Here is a 14,055-nt window from a genome sequence, read left to right as displayed (position 1 = left end):
GTGATCTTGGGCAAGCTACTTAGTCTCTTTAAACTGTGTTTTTTTTTTTCCGAACTCTAAAATGATATTTAATTTACTGGGTCCTTGTAAAAATTGGCGACAATGTATGCAAGGTACCCTGTGTGTTACATGTAGTACTGAGCAGTGAGGTAGCTTGACAAAAATGCCCCTCTGTATCACCAGCCTTTGGGAGGTAACTTTGCTGTGGTCTTCCAGGGCTTCTCTGGTGGCTCAGTTGGTAAAGAATCTACATGCAATGAAGGAGACTCAGGTTTGATCTCTGGGTGGAGAAGATCCCTTGGAGAAGGGCAGGGCAACCCACTCTAATATTCTTGCCTGGAGAACTCCATGGACAGAGGAGCCTGGTGGGCTACAGACCACGGGGTCACAAAGAGTTGGACATGACGGATTGAGTAACACTTTCACTTTTCACTTTGCCATGGTCCTATCAAACCGTGAGTTTAATTCTCCACATGGTGAATTGAGCCTCTGCCTCTGATTTGCTTTAGGTTGACAGTTATCACAGCAGTTCTGAAGCAAGGTCCCTGTTTGCTTTCTTGGACTCTTGCAACCACATGTAAACATGCCTGGGCTAGCCTTCTGGAAGACAACAGACACATAATTCAGTCATCGGCATCACTCCATCCAACAGCCAGACAACCCCAGTAGCAGCACTGCCTAGCTGACAAGCATTCAACTGCACAGGGAGGCCAGTCAGAAGACTAGGAGATGAGAGGATTTACATTTTCAAGCCGTGGGACTGTGAACTAAATAAAGGAGTGTTGTTTTAACCCACTGTGTTTTGGGATGATCTATCAGACAGCAATAATGAACTAATACAAAGTATTATTTTTCTTAGACTGTTGAAATGATCAAGGATATTATCAGCTCCAGATAGTGTAAGGTGATTTTCAAAATTTTCTCTTTCAGAGTATAGAAGCACCTTACAAACATTTTTAACTTGTCTCTGAAAGTATTATTCTTTAGTTGCTAAGTCATGTCGCACTTTTTTATGACCCCATGGACTGTAGCCAGGCTTCTCTGTCCATGGGATTTCCCAGCAAGAATACTGGAATGAGGTGCCATTTCCTTCTCCAACTGAAAGTATTATTTTTTTCCAAATTGTCAGGTGGTAGCATCAATAAATAACTATAGCAAAGAGCAGATATTAATGATAGGAATATAGACTTATAACACATGGTCGTTTCTTGCAGAAGTTGCTCTTTAAAAAGAAAGTGAAGGAAGGATGTGAAAGAGCAGAGGAATTATTGGAGAATGATTTGATAATAGCCTATAGTAAGCAGATATTAATTACTTACTCATATCCTAACCACCCCCCCCACGCCATACACACACACACACACACACACACACACACACACCACAGAATCACTCCCTTTGTAACCGCTTTTCCAAGGGCAGTTGGTAGATCACAGAACCCTTTACCCTCCTTTTCAGAAAACAGTATTAGCCTCAGGCCACCCATTGTCCCCAACTGTTTTCTGTTTATTTCTGGTGTCAGAAACAAGCCCATGTATCCCACCCGACAGTGACCTCTGCATCTTCAGACGCACTCTGACAGCGTACAGCTTGGCCCCTATCTCAGACTGAGGCTCCAGCAGGAAGCTGTGCTGGGTCCCCAAGCCAGATGTCTGCCTAATGGGCAAACAGGGCAGGGTTTGCAAACAGACAGAGATGGAGACTCCTGAAAGCAGTTTGCTTTGGCTCTCACTGGGAAACCAGGGTCCAGACTTCACAGAAGATTGAAAAATCAGGTCACATGTGATGGGAACTTGTACAGAAGCAACTGTTGCTTTTTAAAAATCTGTGTTTATAGATGTTTTTTTTTTTTCCTGTAGAAATATCTGTCAAGACCAGCAGGCAAGAGGAAGTTTGGCAGACAAAAAGTTTCTTATCTCTTTTCAGCAAATTGTTCTTGGATACATCTTTGGCTGAATGATGGACCAAAAAGCACCTGCCAGTTTCACCTTAGGTTTTGACAAAGAAATTGAGTTATGAAAGCGACTCTGGGATTGTAGATCATTTCAAACTCAAATCCAAGTAATCTATATAGCGAGACCAAAGAGAAAAATTCTAACTATTCTACATAGTCATGAAGATTTCACAAAAATTAAATTATATTTACTATGAGGGGGCAAAAGATCAGAGAGTTGGAGCATTTTACATATTCAGCATGCCTTAAAGAGCCCAGCATTTTACAGATTCAGAAACTGAAATTCAAATATTTGAAGCTGCCAAGCAAGTACTTACCCCAAAAAAAGCAGATCAAGTTATAGATCTGGGGATGCACAAAGTTACTTATGCAAATTAGAGTCCAGCAGATTAATTTCTCAAGTATTTTCGTAGAGAAATTAGAAAATACAATTTCTGAGTTGTAGAAATTGCTTCTCAGTTTTCTGCCCTCACCAACTTTTCATTTCTAGCAACAGTACCTGAATATTCTGAATAGTCACTATCTAAGTTAACTGATAGTCTATTTATTGCAGAAACCAACCCTCCACTCCATAAACTAAATTCTACCTGTGTGTTTGTACTTGTGTCTCACTAGTCACCGCCCTCTGGCTCCAAAATAAAAATTCTAATTAGAGAGATTAATTCATCTATGACTTTCAATACCATCAGTTCTTCAATGCTACACAAAGCTAGGCATGGCAGCTTCCTTCTAAGCCCACGGAATGGTTGATAATCAGGATCTTTCCCAGAACTGATCTTCCCAGTGGTCTGTGAGATCTTGTGTAATCTAGGCTTGGCCAATGTCTCCAACCTTCCTCCTCACCACCAACAGGAGCACCTCCTAGTCTTGTGTCCTTTTCCGGGGTCCAGGAAGCTCAAGACTCGGGGCCTTTGCACTTGCCATTTCTGCTACCTAGAAGGCACTTCCCCACCTGCACCAGGGACTGGCTTCTTCTCCTTCTTCACGTGTCAGCTTGTAAACCTCCTCCTTAGAATGACTCTCAGGGACGGCCCTATTTAAATTTTCCCTGCCTAATATTTTCTACCATAACAAACTGTTATTTTACCATGGAGCCCTGACACAGCCGGTTCTCACTCCGGCTGTGGGAGTGATCTTGCCCTCCAGACCACAATTGGCGATGTCTGGCGACAGTTTTCTTTGGGAGGGGAGGGCTTCCTACTGGCATCTAGTGGGTGGAGGCCAGGGATGCGGCTAAACATTTCGCCATGCACAGAACAGCTCCACAACAAAGTCATCAATACCAGTAGCAGTGCCAATAATGAGAAACCCTGGCGCCGGAGCAGGTAACTGACAGGAGGTGACCGCAGGTTGACCTGCGAGCTGGATCCAGGCGATCAGAGGTCCCTTGGCTCCTCCCTGTCCTTGAAATTTACCATCTGCCCTCCCTTCCCACAGTGGGAGCAGTTTTTTAGGAGGCAGTCATCAAAGACCAACGGGTTGTGGGTCCCTCCGCATGGTGGACATGACTGAACCCCGCTAAAGCCTCTAAAGATACTTAACTCTGGCCGGAGGGTTTGGAAATCTGTCTGGCGGTACCCAAACAAGCCGCATATGTAAGTTCCCTTGCTGAGTAAATCTGCCGCCCACCTATCCTAGCGGCCGCTTTTTTCTTCGGTCTCTCCCTGCTCTTCTGTTCTGGAGACCGAATTCAGATTTCACGGGGAAGGTTCCAAGGAGGTTGGGGACCAGCAGTTTATGCGCCAGCCAGGAGACCGAAGAAATGGGCTTTGGGAAAGAGGCATTCATGGAGGGAAATCCCTGGTTGGCCATGCCCTCTTTGCGGACAGGGGAGACCCTTTGTGAGATGTCTGTGGTTCAACAGGTGATTTGGGGGCCGCCCTGAGGATGCCGGCTGCTTGAATGTGCTTATTTGAGGGATGGCCCTTGTGCCGTGTGACACAGAGGAGACCGTGGCAGGTCGTTAATAAGTATTTGTTGTGGGAAAGTATGACCCATTCATGTTTAAGGACAATGGCTGACAGCCTTTTCAGGCAAAACTAGGAAAAGACCATAGGGAAAAAATATATTGTAAATTTAGCAGGAGGCAGTTTTGTATGGCATTAGTGAAACAGATCTTATTAAAATCAAGAGGTTTCCTCATGGTTTGATATATAATCTGTTCTGGGTCACAGAGAAGACCTGTGAACAAAGTGTTAAGCAGATCAGCACTAATTCAAGAGACAGATTGGCCAAGGTGGTTCAGTCCCCAGCGCCAGTGAACCTGGTGGGGGTGGTGGTATAGTTGCTAAGTCGTGTCCAGCTCTTGTGACCCCATGGACTGGAGTAGGTTGCTATTTCCTTCTCCAGGGGATCTTCTCAACCCACAGATTTTTACCGTTGAGCCACCAGTGTACCTGGAGTGCTCACTAAACACAGAAAAGGAACTACATGATTACTTGCAGTTGTAGCATCCAAACTTTTTGATCATGGACCCCTGTGAATACAGTTTTTGTAATATGCACCATGATACATGTATGCACATTTATTCATAAATTATATGCATGTGCATATAATACAGGCATTAATGTATATATTAATAAGGAACCTAATTCACTGAAGTTGGAATTCATTAGCACAGCTAATGACATCCACTGGTAGTGGATATAAATCCATATTTTAAAGGCTTTTCTTAACAATTTCTAAAAAATTTTGGGAACTTTTTGGGAGCTCTCATTGCATTCGATTGTTTTCCCCTTGTAAAATTTACAAAAAGAATATGCAAAAAAGATAGACTGTCAACTCCATCAATTTTTGTTGTTCCCTATACTTGCAGTATCGTTTTTAGTCATCATTGTTTTCATTCAGGGATATGTTAAGCAAGTTGTATATACTTTTTTTAAGAATAGGGAATTTTAAAAAATGTTTTATTTTTATTTCGCTGCATTGGGATCTTAGTTGCAGCACGCAGGTTATTCATTGTGGTACGTGGATTTAGTGGCCCTGTGGCATGTGGGATCTTAAGTTTTCTTCCACGTCCCTGTATTGGAAGGCAGCTTCTTAAACACTGGACCACGAGGGAAGTCCCTCCAGTTGTATATTTTTAAGGGATGAAAGTGAAAGTTGCTCAGTCATGTCTGACTTTTTGTGACCCCATGGACTATTGAGTTCATGGAATTCTCCAGGCCAGAATACTAGAGTGGGTAGCCTTTTCCTTCTCGAGGGGATCTTCCCAACCCAGGGATTTAACCCAAGGCTCTTGCATTATAGGCAGATTCTTTACCAGCTGACCCACCAGGGAAGCCCAAGAATACTGAAGTGGGTAGCCTATCCCTTCTCCAGTGGATCTTCCCGAGCCAGGCATCGAACCAGGGTCTCCTATTGCAGGCGGACTCTTTATCAGTTGAGCTACCAGGGAAGCCCTTTCAAGGGATAGTTTAGTTAAAACTACACAATATCGTGCTTAAGTCCATATGTAGTAAATTAAGTGGACAAATGTAAACTGCACAGTATTGTAAACTGCACAATATTGTGACATTAAAAGCAAAGGGAATGCCGTTGTCGAACCATCTTCATGACAGGCTCCTCCTCTTTCTTCTGGGCACTCCATACACCCTCTGATCCCTTTAAAAGCGTGAATAAAAGTGAGAATGAGCTAATGTGATTCTCTACATAATTTCTTTCCTTTCCCCAGATAAAAAAATGTTAAGGGGAGTTCTCATATTTTCTTCCCATACTCAGGCACAGTGGAGCTGTGTGCACTTTCTTTGGGCCTCATTGACTTAGAGGACAAGAAATACGACTGCTGTGTCCTTTGACCAAGAGTGGAGCAAGCTGACCCGAGAAGGTACAGTCTTGGGTTTGTGTGGAATGCCTTACCCCGTCATCTTTCAGCTCTGGGTAAGGAAACTGATCTGTTTCTTTCTGAGACTGCGAACTGGCCCCAGAGGAACTCAATTAATACTCCTTATAGGAATGAATACATAAATGACCACACAGAGAGAAAAATGTGTTGTGAAATAGTCTCACCAATGGAGGAAAAGAAACAAAACTATCTCACTTGGGGGTAGTAAAACCTAATATGATGATCATTGGGTGTCAAATACAAGCACTGGGATCCGTGGCCAGTGACTTTTGAGGCTCAGGAAGTAATACACATCCCCTCAAAAGAAAAGGACAGATCATGTAGGAAGAAAAAGGAAGCCCCACAGCTATTCTTCTGCTTTGATATATTTATACCTACCCATCTCTGCTCAAATATATATGGCTTCCATAAATCTAATAAACCCACTCACACAGGAAATGAGGAAAAAAATTGAAAAGTATTATTAATGCCTTTATGAACCAAGAGAACTATGATATAGCAGAATAACAGCAAGCAACAAATTATACATTAAATAGCCTTGTTATTTCGAGTAAATTCTGGCCCCACAATATTTTTATTTTTAGAATTATTTAACTGTGTCTTCTTACTTAAGATATAACAGTGAACCGATAACTAAGTTCTTGCTCTTCTTAAGGGTACATAAACCAACCAATATTCAAGCCTCACTTCTGAGTTGAACACTCGGGAAAGATGGGCCAGGGGCCTGGCATACTTGTTTTCGGTGGACAGGTTCAGGGCCAGAAAAACTGAGAACTGAGTGCATGCTAAGATACTTCAGTCGTGTCTGAATGTTTGAAACTCTAGGGACCATAGCCCACCAGGCTCTTCTGTCCATGGGATTCTCCAGGCAAGAATACTGAAGTGGGTTGCTTTGCCCTCCTCCAGGGCATCTTCCCAACCCAACGATCAAACCTGTATCTCTAACATCTTGTGCATTGGCAGGCGTGTTCTTGACCACTAGCGCCACCTGGGAAGCCGGAGAACTAAATATCAAGTCATAAATGGAACCTCTATGATTAGCATAATCATCACATTCTTCTTATTCAACCAGTACCTTAGATTCTGACTTTTTTTAGGAAGGCTCTCCAAAAATACAGCACAATCGTGCAACTGTCGAGATGGATTAGAAAGTCTTCAGTCTATCACCAGCCATATCCGTCTTAGAGAAAACATACTATTTCATCAGCAACTTGTCCTAGGGCAGCACTGGAGAAGGAGAATGATGTAGTTGGTGGTACTTCACCTTTGCCTCTGCTGTCCTCAAGTAAGGTCCTTTTCCTTGATGTGAGAAGCTGGTGTAAAGAGGACTCAGTAGACAGGCCAGTGTTGATGAGGTTGGAGGGATCAGCTAAGCCATCCCCTCTTTCCTCACTCATTCAAGGCCATTGGGGCATTACGTAAACTGTTAAATAGATCCGCATTCGAAGTACCAGAGTAATGCTTTTTCCCCCTTCCTTTGTTTAAAAGAATTTCTGCTCTTTGCCCAGATCTCACAATCAAGAACTCCTTCATGTATTTTAAGACAGAATTTCCTTGCCAATAGAGATCCTACTATCTGAAGGCCCTACAGTGGTGCACATCCAGCTGCTGCTGCTGCTGCTGCCAAGTCGCTTCAGTCGTGTCTGACTCTGTGCGACCCCATAGACAGCAGCCCACCAGGCTCCCCCGTCCCTGGGATTCTCCAGGCAAGAACACTGGAGTGGATTGCCATTTCCTTCTCCAATGTGTGAAAGTGAAAAGTGAAAGTGAAGTCGCTCAGTCCTGTCCGACTAGTAGCGACCCCATGGACTGTAGCCCACCAGGCTTCTCTGTCCATGGGATTTTCTAGGCAAGAGTACTGGAGTGGCTTGCCATTGCCTTCTCTGGGTGCACATCCAGGGGCTGTTGCAAAACTGTCATGCTGGCAGAGGAATTACTATTTAGAACCAGAACAGACCTGTCATGGAACTGGTTATGTCCCTTGAGCACCTTCTTTATGTATAGGAATTGACCGTAATGGATGTGTGTTTCGCAGCCTCATTGGAAACGATCAGTCCAGTTGGCAACACCTGTGCTGTGCACAGAAGACTTACACTTTTGATCAATGAAGTATCCACAGATGCTCTGAAATTCTGTACTCAGTAGGTGATTCCTCATGTCCTCTACAAATAGAACTTGTCAAACACAAGATCATTAAAATATATAAAAGATTTGATTCAGGGACCAACCACCTGGAGGAATCTGAGTGTGTGTTTGGGAGGTGGGCGAGAGTGGGGAGACAGTCAGGTGGAAATTCTTAAATATAAGAAAATGACAGCAATTTCTGTCTTAACCTCTTCAGCTCTGGTTGCTAAGCTACCATGGCATACCACTGTGTGTGCTTTTCAGTTTTTGGTTTTGGGCCTGACAGTTTGATTAATTCTCTGGAGTGTTAAAGCTGCACAGTGAATATTTAAAAATTACACATGCATGCACACACACACACACCCACTCACCCAGCACCCCATTATTGCTTCTGATTTATAAAAATCTGTTTTATAATTAAATTGACATATGTAGGTGGAAACCTGAAATGACGCTTCATTTTGGGGAGAGAAAATTCTCTACTGTGTGATGTTTCTTGAGTTTTTTTCTTCAACTATACCACTCAGTTCACGCTTCCCAAATAGCAGGCATTTTTTTTTTCTCCTTTAATGTGTATTTAACCCTTAACTTCGTTCCTAAGAAAAATGGAAAAATAAGACAAGTATTATTTAAGAGTTGCCATTGCTTTTCCTTCTTCTGTGTGTCTTTCTTGCTACGTGACTGAGTTCAAAGGTGTCCATAAATATGACTGTAAGCTGACGGACTAGTGGGCTGTGGGTTGTCAGACATAGTTACAAGAAGACATGTCAGTGTCAGCTAGCTAGGCCAGCGGGGGTTCAAAATCCCAGGCACTGCATTAATGACAATGTAATGTAGTTCAGTGTAAAAAACATTTTTTAAACAATCATACCAAAAATGGCTTCCAAGCCAGGCTCTTGTCCTGCTCTTCAGCATTTTGTTGCAGGGATTCTATCCTCAAGATATGCCTTTCTCTCTCAGTCTGTGTACCACCCAATTTTTAGAGTTTTGAAGCAAAAGTGACAACTTAAGATCCTTATCACTGAAACACAGTGAGTCTTCATAAAATCGATGAGAGGATTCATGGCAGCAGGTGTACAATAAGTGACTGTATGCAGGTGAAGCTGTTCCAGACGCTGAACAAAATTGACCTTTTATGAGCACTGCTGTGTTGTTACCTAGATGGGCATCTGACCTCCAGAGAGTCACTAGAAAAGTCAGAATCTCAGACTCTGCCAATCAGGTAGCCAGGAGAAAATCTGATTGGTTTAGTCTTTGATGTTATTATACTTTTTTTTGGGGGGGGGTGCAGAGGAGAATTGGGACTTAGTTGCGCTTCTGATCAAGATGAGCTGGTAAAGGCTGGAATTGTCTTATTAACTAGAAACTCACCTGTGCCCATTCTTCTTCTTTAGTCTTCCCGCTAAAGTGCTCAAACAAGATCCGTAAAGTCATCCCTTACTGTGTCTGTGCTCAGTATCCTATCTCCAAACGGATGATAAGCCATAGTGATTCTACATCTGAAATTTATTTCAAATGTGTTCCCTTCCTTTTGTTTGTTTGTTTTTGGCTATGCTACCAGGCATGTGGGATCTTAGTTCCCCGACCAGGAATGGAACCTGCACCCCTCACCTTGGAAGTGCGGAGTCTTAGCTATTGGACTGAAATGTGTCCCCTTCTGGGTGGAGATTGTAATCGTGAAAATGGTCTTACTGCTTCTAGTCTTTTTCTACATCTTCTCCATTTCCTATTCCAGAATCAGGTTTTTAAAATGTATCACATTATTCCCCACTTAAAATGTCGGGTAACTCTCAAAAATCCTTCAATGGCTTTAGAATTTATCCCATATTCTTTACCTCCATAATCTGTATGTTCTAGTTTATGCCAGAACCTCTCCAGATCTCATGTGATGAATCCATCCACAGTATCCTCCAATCATTCTCCTTAATTCTCTCCTGGTGCTTCCCACTTACAGTTCTGCCCAGAACTCAGATCGTCATCCTTACACAACTTTACAAACCTGGCCACTTCTCATTGTTCTCCACTTAAAAGGAAAAGGAGTCTGCCACTGCCTTATTTAAAGCACTCCCTTTCGCATTCATCGCCTTGGCTCACTCTTCATCGTAACATAACTTTTTAATAAGTATTTCATTATCTGTTTATTTCCTGTTTACTGGCTTTCTTCTTAGACTGTATGTTCTATGAGAGCAAGGACTGTGCTTGTATTAGTCACCAGGATGTCTCCAGTGCTTACCTCAGAGCAAGGGAAATAGCATTTGTGCAACAGGTGAGTGAATGAATGTTGTTACAGACAGACGTGGAAAAACACTGGGGAGGTGAAAGGGACATGAAGTGACAGGAATCAGCTTGCAACAAGAGTTTTAGTTGAACAGTGAGCTTCTCTTTTATATCGTCTGCTGAGGCAACACTTGATCACTTATGATTGTAGATACAGGCCCATTTCTCTAGAAGAAGACACATTACTAGTGCAAATAGAACCCATACAAATAGATGCATTTGCTTGACTTGGTCTCCTACACCACTATGTGTGGCAAAGTTAAGAATTTGTCTCAAATAACTTCCCTGGTGGCTCAGATGGTAAACAGTCTGCCTGTAGTGTGGGAGACCCAGGTTCAATCCCTGGGTCGGGAAGATCCTCTGGAGAAAGAAATGGCCACCCACTCCAGTATTCTTGCCTGGAAAATTCTATGGATGGAGGAGCCTGGCAGGGTGTTGCAAAGAGTTGGACACAACTGAGCGACTAACACTACACTACATTGTTGTTGTTAAGTTGCTAAGTCATGTCCGACTCTGCAACCTCATGACCTAGAGCACACCAGGTTTCCCTGTCCTTCAGTGTCTCCTGGAGTTTGCTCAGACTCATGTCCATTGAGTCAGTGATGCCATCCAAACATCTCATCTGTCATCCCCTTTTCTTCTTGCCCTCAATCTTTCCCAGCATCAACAGCATATTGCCCTCAATCTTTCCCAGCAGTGAGTCGGCTTTTCACATCAGGAGGCCAGAGTATTGGAGCTTCAGCAGCAGTCCTTCTGTTACAATTGAGGAAAAAAGTGCATGTTTTCAACAGTACAGACTAATGGTCTGGTCCTAGACCCTAGGATATGCCATATTTAATGGGGAATTTCCATGCATCACAGGTCAGATGAAGTCCTAAGGCAGGATGATGAGCCACGTGGACAAGAAGTTGTTCAAGTGTTCAAGCCATCACATCCTTGTGTACCCGCACCTCAGGGAGGAGTTGTCTTCCATTTTCAAAAGGAAGAAAACCAACTTCTGTTGAGCAGGGATGCTCCTCGTCTTTTGCCATTATTCTGCCAAACACTTTTCTATATGAGACATAATTTATGTCTGTGATGGGAAGGGCATGATGTGTTACAAGTTACATTTCAAGTTTTTAAGGCTGCAAGTTGCAGAATGATATTCAGAGAGCTGAATTTTTTCACTTATCATTTTTGATAAGTGAAGAACCACACACTGCTTCAGATTGTACAGATTAAACTCTGTTCCTAGTAGAAAGGTAATCAAGCCAAATAGAAAAGACTGTTCAGGCCAGTCACTCTAAATGAAAGGCTGAATAACACGCTGGCAATTGAGTCTTAAGTTCCTGCTTGTGGTTTGAGAGGAGGAGTCAGAAAGCTATGAATAATGAGAACCAATTACAATGTACTCTCTGGCTTAGGTGAATGGATTTGTCTTTCCTCAAGAAGGATGGAAGCAATGAAGAAACAGAAATAAAACAAACAAGATGAAGTCCATAAAAATCATTTGCAATACAAATAAGAATTTAAGCTGCAGATGAAAACATACTTCCAAAAATTATTCATCATTGGATATAAAAGTAAATTTCATTAAGTATGTGGTTTATATGCTCAAGAATATTCATAAAAAGAGACTCCAAAATAAGAGATGAGAGTTGACATAAAATAATAACAGAACACTGGAATTTAACAGATGTTGATTGAGAGGCAGGGAATTGGTGGAGAGGGTGCAGGAAGAGTAAGAAAATGCTGCTTTTCTAATATTTATAGTCAGGAAGCAATAAATTATGTCCTTTGTTACACCAGTGAGTTGAGAAAGTATATGATTCTTGATATCTGAGAGTACATACTCTTAAAATATGACATGTATTCCCTAACTTATTAGGAAAATAGTAAAAAGCAAATAAAAGCTATTTATTAAACACCATATAATAAACAAAAGGAAGCATAAAAACTAAAAGCCTAAGAAGTGTTTAGGATATTTTGCCTTTTAGAGGCCAAAGGCTCATATTAGTTAAAACAACCAAAACACAACGTTTATATAGTTTTTATAGGAAGTACATCTATAAGAGAATTTCAATTAGTTAAAAATTGGGACAAAGATATATCAGGCAATACCAAGGAAAATAACTCCAGAACTGCTGGATATAATCAAAAGAGAATCAATGCCAAAAGCAGTGTGGACAAAGAAGCTGATTTTATTTTGATGGAAAATTCCCTAATGAAGATATAACAGTTCTAAATCTTGATACGCCAAATAAGGTAGAAATGTAAATATATCCAATCAGTTCAGTTCAGTTCAGTTCAGTCGCTCAGTCGTGTCCGACTCTCTGCGACCCCATGAATCACAGCATGCCAGGCCTCCCTGTCCATCACCAACTCCCGGAGTTCACTCAAACTCATGTCCATCAAGTCGGTGATGCCATCCAGCCATCTCATTCTCTGTCGTCCCCTTCTCCTCCCGCCCCCAACCTTTCTCAGCATCAGAGTCTTTTCCAGTGAGTCAACTCGTCGCATGAGGTGGCCAAAGTATTGTTGTTTCAGCTTTAGCATCAGTCCTTCCAATGAACACGCAGGACTGATCTCCTCTTGAATGGACTGGTTGGATCTCCTTGCAGTCCAAGGGACTCTCAAGAGTCTTCTCCAGCACCATAGTTCAAAAGCATCAATTCTTCGCCGATCAGCTTTCTTCACAGTCCAACTCTCACATCCATACATGACCATGGGAAAAACCATAGCCTTGACCAGACGGACCTTGGTTGGCAAAGTAATGTCTCTGCTTTTTAATATACTATCTAGGTTGGTCCAATAAATGCCTTTAAATATGCAGGGAACCGTCAGTATCAGTATAGTGGTGAGGGATTTTTAACACATCTTTTAGTTTCTGAGAGATCATTTAGAGAAAAAGAATAAATGAGGATAATTATTTCCTATCTCTTAATATGTTTGGCATTGTTCCAGGTTTTAATGATGCAATCGTGAAAAAGAAATGCAGTCCTTGTACTTTGGAGCTTAGTGTGTACAGAAAATCTTATTCATAAAGATGCATGTATATTGAGAAATATATATTGAGAATGTGTATTAAGTATACATGTATATACCTCTATATATTCTATATAAATATTACCTTATAAATGATTTATGGAAAATTATTTAAAACGAAGATGCATGAGAAAAATAAGAACTTTTCAGTTAATATATAGGTAAGATTCTATCACTATCATATTCTATAAATAGAAATTGAGTACAAAAAATTAAAGAGACAAAGCTTTACTGATTGGAAAAAAATCAGATCTCCTAAATAACTCAAGTATGATCATTGCAACCTCAGATTATTTAGGAATTAAGGACAAGAAGAGCTTTATATTTGTATGATCATGAATAGTATATGGTCAAATCTGTACTCAGAGATATATACATATTCTGAAATGTCTATCAAAAATGCAATAGTCAGGACTTCCTTGGTGGTCCATTGGTTAAGAATCCACTTGCCAGTGCAGGGGACATGGGTTCAATTCCTGTTCCAGGAAGATTCCACATGCCTCAGGGCAACTAAGCCCGTGTGCCACAGCTATTAAAACTCGCGTTCTAGAGCCTGCGAGCCATAACTCCGGAAGCCTACACACCCCAACTGCTGAAGCCCACCCACCCTAGAGCCCGTGCTCCATAATGAGAGAAGCCACACAGCGAGATGCCTGCGCACCCCGACTAGAGAGTAGCCTGCACTTGCTCCAGCTGGATAAAGTCTACATGCAGCAGCGAAGACCCAGTGCAGCCAAAAGATAAGAAACCAAATAAAAGTTAAAAAATGAATAATCATTTTATTCTTAATACTAGAAAGATATGACAAAAATATACCAGAGAACTTAAAGTT

Source organism: Moschus berezovskii, chromosome 26, assembly GCF_049115385.1.
Source record: "Moschus berezovskii isolate FMDL1 chromosome 26, NW_MosBer_1.0, whole genome shotgun sequence".
Taxonomy (NCBI): domain Eukaryota; kingdom Metazoa; phylum Chordata; class Mammalia; order Artiodactyla; family Moschidae; genus Moschus; species Moschus berezovskii.
This window is presented reverse-complemented; position numbering follows the sequence as displayed.